Here is an 8985-nt window from a genome sequence, read left to right on the forward strand (position 1 = left end):
TTTCGATTTGCATTTCTCTAACAATGATGTTGACCATCCTTTCACGAGCCATCTGTATGTCTTCTTAGAAAAATGTCTATTTAGATCTTCTATCCATTTTTTGACTGGAGTGTTTGTTTGTTTTGATGTCAAGCTGCATGAGCTGTTTGTATATTTTGGAGATTAATCCTTTATTGTCTGCTTCATTTGTAAATATTTTCTCCCATTCTGAGGGTTGTCTTTTCATTTTGTTTATGATTTCTTTTGCTGTACAAAACTTTTAAGTTTAATTAGGTCCCATTTGTTTATTTTTGTTTTTATTTTCATTGTGCTAGGAGGTGGATCAAAAAAGATCTTGCTGTAATTTATGTGAGTGTTCTGCCTATATTTTCCTCTAAGAGTTTTATAGTAAATGAACTTATCTACAAAACAGAAATAGAGTTACAGGTGTAGAAAATAGACTTATGGTTACCACAGGGTAAGGAGGGGGAAGGGATAACTTGGAAGATTGGCACTGACACATATACAATATTATGTATATATAAAGCAGATATCTAATAAAGACCTACTGTACAGCACAGGGAACTCTACTCAATACTCTGTAATGGACTGGGAAAAGAATCTAAATAGAGTGGATGTATGTATATGTATAACAGATTCACTTTGCTGTACAGAAGAAACTAACAGAATAATGTAAACAGCCTATATCCCAATAAAAATTAACAAAGCAAAAGGAAGTAAAGAGGGATCACCATTGGACAGACTGTTGAGACATTTTGGAGAAGATAAGGAAGGGGGGTAGGGTGTGACATAAGAACTTACATAAACCTCCCTTTTGCTTTTAGTTTCTTTTTTTTTGGCTGATCATATAGTACTGAGAATTATATCACATTTATGAGTTTCAGAGGAAAGATCAGTTGCCAAACATGACACTATGATACCATTTCTAAATACAACTGTTCAAATCTGGGGAGGGATGGTGCCATGAGTGTTTCCTTCTTACCTAAGCTGAGATTAATGGTGTCTCCCTCTTTCTTACCTAGTGGATGAAACAGTCCTATAAATATTCCTTTTCCAGCCCTATGAGTGGAACTGGATGAAGAATGAAGCCTTGACTGTATCACTGCCAGCGTCATGGGTCATTCCTCTCATTGAACCTGCTTGTACTACCCCATGGCAGAGGATCTAGGTTAAAATTGATGACAAATGGAAAAAAGGGGAAATAATTGTTGGTGGAAAGGAAGTTACAAATGAATAAAGCTACAATGGCAAGGTCACATTATCTTGCTATTTTGTGAGAGGCTGAGAGTAAGAGAATGAAATCATCTTTTAGCTGTATTTACACAGGTACAAGACAGATTATGTAATTTGCAGAGCTCAGTGCAAATTAAAGTGCAGAGTTCCTTGCTAAAAAATAATTAAGCTTTATATATATATTATATCATACAGCAGAGACCATCACAATATTGTAAAGCAATTATCCCCCAATAAAAACATTTTTTAAAATAAATAAGAATTTCAAGTCAGCTCAAAACTAAACAAAATGTAGGTCTCTTCCAAATCCAGAGCCCTGAGGGACTGCACAGCTTGCAAACTCCAGGAAGCTGGTTCTGAATCCCAAAATAGGGAAACTATTTGCCCACCAAAACACACTGCTTTTTCTGGAGCTGAAGGTCTAGGATGGGTCCTAGTAGATTTAAAAAGCATTTATGCAAAGTCAGCAATATGATGCGTCTCAGTGACACTTTGAGGCCTCTGAGATGAGCACTTGGAATAATTCTTATGTTGCTTTGTCTTTTGTTTTCCATTTTACAAGTTATATATAAGATTTTACAGAGGCCTCTTTTCAGAAGGTGCTGCTGCTGCTAAGTCGCTTCAGTTGTGTCCGACTCTGTGCGACCCCATAGACAGCAGCCCATCAGGCTCCCCGTCCCTGGGATTCTCCAGGCAAGAACACTGGAGTGGGTTGCCATTTCCTTCTCCAATGCATGAAAGTGAAAAGTGAAAGTGAAGTCGCTCAGTCGTGTCTGACTCCTAGCGACCCCATGGACTGCAGCCTACCAGGCTCCTCCGTCCATGGGATTTGCCAGGCAAGAGTACTGGAGTGGGGTGCCATTGCCTTCTCCGTTTCAGAAAGTAACATGTATAAATTGTTGCTTCCTGAATGTGTGCAAAAGACATGGTTTTACAACAAAGCCATGAGCCACAGGTAGCTGTTAACCCAAGTGATAATCTGTTGAAAGCGTTCTTGGAATCAGTAGACAGAAAATGTCATGCTTTATCAGGTTCTTTCATGCCTGTAGACATGTATTTTTGTAAATAGAGATCAAGGTAAAGAAATGATCAAGGTAAAGAAAACAAACTGAAATCAGTTTAAGGATGCCTTTTTGGGCCCACTTGCAGACTCCTCAGAGCCCCGATTTCCACCAAAAACACCTAGGGGTGTCCAATTGGTTGTCTCCAACTAACCATGTGACACTATCCTGAGTAATTCAACATCTTAGAGTCACACATACTTAAATTGTACTCTAAGTCCTCAATGGCAACAAAATATTTAGTGGGAAAATCAACATTGGCTGAAACATTCCAAAGCAAATTGAGAGAAATTGGTATGTGTCCATGTCCTGGGACAAGTTACATTTACCTTTAATGAAGAGAGACAGACTGAGGAAAATTTGTATTTGCTGTATTGCGTGCTGAAGTGATACTATTACAGAAGGAAGTACAAAGATGGCATCTGGCCTGTTAAGACAGAACAGCTTTAGAAAAAAATGGATAAAATGAACACAATAGCTAGACAACTTGCTAGGAACATAGATAGGAATGAGTATGCATACTTACCTTAAGGGGCTATTAAGGGTGTTTCTGCAGATGGAAACAGAGGTAGATCAAGGAAAATATCCTAAGATCTTGTCAGCTAAAGCCAAGGAATACATGTGTGATCTACTAATGGTCTCTCTGACTTCCAAGGCTCCATGCACAAACAAAACCTAGATGTGTTTGTCAGGGTTCTCCAGAGAAACAGGGCCAGTGAGATGACACATAATAGACTATAAAACATGGATTTGGCTCATGCAGTTATAGTGGTTGATGAGTCCCACAGTCTACATTTGGTAAATGGGAGACTCAGGAGAGCCAGGGGTGTGATTCCAGTTTGAAGATCTGCAGAGGAGATCCAGGAAGAGTGGCTAAATTAGTACAAAGGCAGAGAAAAAGATAGCCTCCCAGCTTGAAGGCATTCAGGCAGGAAAGGTGGTATGTGCATGCGTGTTCAGTTGTATCTGACTCGGTGACGCTGTGGACTCTAGCCTGGCAGGCTCCTCTGTCCATGGAATTTTCCAGGCAAGAACACTGGAGCAGGTTGCCATTTCCTTCTCCAGGGGGTCTTCCCAACCTGGGGATTTAACCCATGTCTCCTGCGTCTTCTGCATTGGTAGGCAGATAAAAAATTCCCCCTTACTCACATGAGGATTGCCTTTTTTGTTCTATTCAGGTCTTCCTGTAACTAACTGGGCTTCCCTGGTGGCTCAGACGGTAAAGCGTCTGCCTGCAATGTGGGAGACCCGGGTTCGATTCCTGGGTCGGGAAGATCCCCTGGAGAAGGAAATGGCAATCCACTCCAGCACTCTTACCTGGAAAATCCCATGGACGAAGGAGCCTTGTTGATAGGCTACAGTCCATGGGGTCGCACAGAGTCAGACACGACTGAAGCAATGCAGCAGCAGCAGCACCCCTTTTTGGAAAATGCAAATGATTTTATATGTTGGTATGCATCTTTCTACTTTTTTTTGTTCTATAACTGTTGAATGATGCAAAAAGAACCATGACAAGTAGTTTATAACTCAGAATGCTTAACCAAGGATTAGGGATTGTGCTGTGCAAATAGAGGTCTAATCTTAGTCATTCTGTTTCAATTCTGTGCCTATCTTTGAGACAGCAGGGGCCTGCTGACTCTTGGCAAAACCTGAATAAAAAATGCTAGCTAGTGAAATATGCTAGGATCTGCAAAACACCAGGCAGCAAACTTAGCACTTGATCAGCCTTGGTTTTGGAAGATGTACAGACTGATGGTTTACACCTGGCTTTAGTGCGTGCTTTGGTTTCTGCAGTAGAGACTGGTCATGCAACCTGCTTTTGGGCTTGTGATCAGAGAGATATTAAAAACCCTACATCAAATGAGACTGTGGTTCCACTAAGACTGAGATGTCTTGTGTAATCTTAGTGATTCCTGATCTGAAGATGAAGTGTGTTCTGGAGATTGAGAAGGAACCTGGGAGAGGCAACCGGAGGTCTCAGGTCTCTTTGATGTGGGCCTGTACTTCCTTTCTCCAGCTGCACCATATTCCGTGTCCTTTTAAGTCTTCTGTGAGTACACTCTCTGGAGTATGAGGAGTCCTTTCAATGATCAAATATGGTATAATTATGGCTCTTTTTTGTTTTGCCTGAACTATAAAATAGTAGAGGCAATTTCCCTTTATAAATATTTTAGTGTGTATTTCTCTTACATAGTATAATTATCAAAATCAAGAAATTAATATGAATATGATTGTATCTATTATATTACATATTATATTTTATAAAAGCTATGCAATTTATTCATATTCGTCTTTACTCAGATTTTATACAAGTAACGCTCTATTTGGTCAAAATACAAAACAAAACAAAACCAGAAATACAAGGCCATGTGTTACATTTGGTGATCACATATTCAAAATGTTTCATTTAGAACTTCCCTTTGTCTTTGTCTTTCATGAAATTGATAATTTTAAAGAATAATGTCAGTTATCTGGTGGACTGTTTCTCTATTCAGGTTTGTGCTTCCTCAGGTTTAGATTCAGCTTATGGACTTTTGTGGGAGTGCCATAGATCTGATGATAAATTCTTAATGCTTTACATCAGGAGGCACATACCATCAATTAGGCTCATTATTGTAGATACAAACTTTGATCATTTTAATTTTAACATTTGTATCATGTTAAAGTGATGTCTGCTAGTTTTTCCCTTTTAAAATTACTATTTTGCCTTTTGAATTAATGTGTATCCTCTGGGCAAATACTTTGATATTATCTAAATATCCTCTTAGCCCCCTTAACTTTTATCCTGTAGTTTTAGGATAAAAGTAGTTGATTATCCATTGATAATTCTCTTTTCTTATTTTAATAAAATAGTTTCTGCATTTTAACCACCTACATCCAACACATACCCTAATCCCTCGCCTCTGGTAAACACAGATAAAATCTTTTTTCCCTAAGAGTTTGTTTTTTGAAGTACAATTGACCTATAACATGATGTTAGTTCCTAGTGTACAGTATAGTGATTTGGTATTTTTAAGCAAAATAATCACTATACAAAATAATCACTACAATAAATATAGTTATTATCTATCACTACCATACAAAGATACCACGTTATTACTGACTATATCCTCACTATATATATATTTAATCCTTATCATTTATCCCCATTAAATTTCATTAACTCATTGTTCTAATTTAATAACTTAATGAACATTTTCCCTAACAATAAGCTCATTATTTCCCGTTTCACAGTTTTATGTTTTGTAAATGTCATAAACAAACTTATATTGAAGCCACTGATAATACTGTTGATTTATATAAACATTTTCATGCTCCATATTACCACTAAATGATTATTTAATTAATTGTCTTGGACAATGTTTTTTTTAAGTAGAATAATCTTTTTTGTCTGAAAAAGAATTTTGTTTATTTATGTTTCTCAGACCCAGAGGAGCAAAAAACTGTGCTAAAACCCATTTAAAGACCTTTTGTGTAATAGGCAGGTTAGCTCCCACTGGGATTGTTCTGGCCAGCAATCTGGCATGTGGGATGCTGAGTTTGCATTTGAACCTGAGGAAGGCACTAGCCTTTAAATATTTGAATCAACAGGAGAATTCAGAACTTGAGTGATTTCTGTAGTGGCAGCATGCAACCTTATTGCCTGTGCATACTTACTGAAGACCTTGGTATTATTTGGAGGAAAAATATTTGGAGGAAAAAAAACATCCACAAAACCATATTCATTCAATCTTCACTTATTGTGGGATTAAGCATTTTGTATCAGGAAAGACATCTTCCTCAAAACTGTGTCATGTTGTTAGGGGAGGTAATTCGGGGAATAAGAGATAGTTCCTGTTGCACTTGAAATTGCTGGGATTCCTATCGCAGTGAAATGTGCAAACCTGTCTTGCACCACCAGGCTTTAAACATTTGCTCCTCCCACCCCCACATTCACAGATATTCTGGTGCAAACTCATCTTTTTTTTTTTTAATGACACAGATTTTATTATTGAAAGTTAATAATACATGTAAAGATTCCTAAAAAACTTCTTCAAAGATGCACATTATTATAAATATTACAAACCGTCAAAATATCTGCCCATTGTTCATAATGGATGGTTGAATCATATATAGTTATAGCTAATCAAAAACCATTACAAATGTATTTACTGTCTTCAAACACTTCCATGTTTCATTACAAATGGCCGATTGAACACTTCTACATCCATTACAGTATTATATTTCCATTCAATTTACTGGTAAGATTTCTTGAACAGCTACAGTTTAATAGTAGCTATTGTACATTATAAATATTTCATCACCTTATCTTTTGTTGTCACTGTTTTGTTATTTAGTTGCTAGGTCTATCAACTATTTGTAACCCCATAGACTGTAGTCAGCCAGGCTCCTCTTTCCATGGGGATTCTCCAGGCAAGAAAAAATACTGGAGTGGGTTGTCATTTCCTTCTCCCAGGAATCTGCCCGACCCAGGGATTGAACCTGCATCTCCAATGTCTCCTGCATTGGCAGGTGGATACTTTACCACTGAGTGAGCCATCTAGTCAAACTTATTGCTATAATATGAATACTTTACTCCATTTAATGCAGATGCCTATGATTCCCACATGTATTTACCCATCTCTAAATCTGTGTTTTTCTTTTTTTGTGTGTTGTTTTTCTTATATAACTTCTATATTAAACATCTATATAAAAACAATTTAGTCTTTTTTTGATGACTGAGGATCATAAACATTTGTGTTGTTTTCTCTTTCCTTTTTTTAAAAAATTATTTATTATTTTTGGCTGTGCTGGATCTTTGTTGCTGCTCACAGGCTTTCTCTAGTTGCGGTGAGAGGGCTTCTCATTGCAGGGGCTTCTCTTCTTGTGGAGCACCGGCTCTAGCACAGGTGGCCTCAGAAGTTGCATCTTCTGGGCTCCAGAGCTCAGGTTCAGTGAGTGAGTGAGTGAAGTCACTCAGTCATGTCTGACTCTTTGTGACCCCATGGACTGTAGCCAACCAGGCTCCTCTGTCCATGGGATTTTCCAGGCAAGAATACTGGAGTGGGTTGCCATTTCTTTCTCCAGGGGATCTTCCTGACCCAGGACTCGAACCCAGGTCTCCTGCATTGGCAGGCAGAATCTTTACTGACTGAGCTACGAGGGAAGCATAGCATTGTATTAAGTAAGCAGTAGAGCAAACATCGATCTCAAAGTACCTATAATCTAGATACTAAATAAAAATCACATGAATAAAAATATAAATTCAAGATGAATAAGCACTAGGAAAAGGAATCTACAGGGATATTATAAGAGAGTAAAACAAAGGTAGCTAATTTAGACCATTATATATGGCAGACCTCTATTCTTTGAGGAAACTCAAAGAATAGGTAATTTAGCCAGACGAAGAATGAGAAAACATCTAGGCAGAGGGACTCGCATGTGCTAAAGCCCTGAGTGTACCAAAGAGCCTAGCGTGTTTAGGAAATGAAGGGAAACCTGCAGGAGGCAGAAGTTGTGGGGGGTGGGGCATGTGAAGATGTGAAGTGCATGGGGCCAGACATAGGGAAGCTGCTATTATATTTTATTGATTTAGATTTTCCCAGCTCGCTGTGTGGAGCACAATAAACTGTGGAAAATTCTGAAAGAGATGGGAATACCAGAACACCTGACCTGCCTCTTGAGAAACCTATATGCAGGTCAGGAAGCAACAGTTAGAACTGGACATGGAACAACATACTGCTTCCAAATAGGAAAAGGAGTTCGTCAAGGCTGTATATTGTCACCCTGTTTATTTAACTTATGCAGAGTACATCATGAAAAATGCTGGGCTGGAAGAAGCACAAGCTGGAATCAAGATTGCCGGGAGAAATATCAATAACCTCAGATATGCAGATGACACCACCCTTATGGCAGAAAGTGAAGAGGAACTAAAGAGCCTCTTGATGAAAGTGAAAGTGGAGAGTGAAAAAGTTGGCTTAAAGCTCAACATTCAGAAAACTAAGGTCATGGCATCTGGTCCCATCACTTCATGGGAAATAGATGGGGGAAACAGTGGAAACACTGTCAGACTTTATTTTTTTGGGCACCAAAATCACTGCAGATGGTGACTGCAGCCATAAAATTAAAAGACGCTTACTCCTTGGAAGGAAAGTTATGACCAACCTAGATAGCATATTGAAAAGCAGAGACATTACTTTGCCAACAAAGGTCCGTCTAGTCAAGGCTATGGTTTTTCCAGTGGTCATGTATGGATGTGAGAGTTGGACTGTGAAGAAAGCTGAGGGCCAAAGAATTGATGCTTTTGAACTGTGGTGTTGGAGAAGACTCTTGAGAAGTCCCTTGGACTGCAAGGAGATCCAACCAGTCCTTTCTAAAGGAGATCAGTCCTGGGTGTTCATTGGAAGGACTGATGCTAAAGCTGAAACTCCAGTACTTTGGCCACCTCATGCGAAGAGTTGACTCATTGGAAAAGACTCTGATGCTGAGAGGGACTGGGGGCAGGAGAAGAAGGGGACAACAGAGGATGAGATGGCTGGATGGCATCACCAACTCGATGGACATGGGTTTGAGTGAACTCCAGGAGTTGGTGATGGACAGGGAGGCCTGGCGTGCTGCAATTCATGGGGTCACAAAGAGTCAGACCCGACTGAGAGGCTGAATTGAACTGATGGAGGAGAAGGCAATGGCAACCCACTCCAGTACTCTTGCC

Source organism: Bos javanicus, chromosome 3 (assembly GCF_032452875.1).
Source record: "Bos javanicus breed banteng chromosome 3, ARS-OSU_banteng_1.0, whole genome shotgun sequence".
Taxonomy (NCBI): domain Eukaryota; kingdom Metazoa; phylum Chordata; class Mammalia; order Artiodactyla; family Bovidae; genus Bos; species Bos javanicus.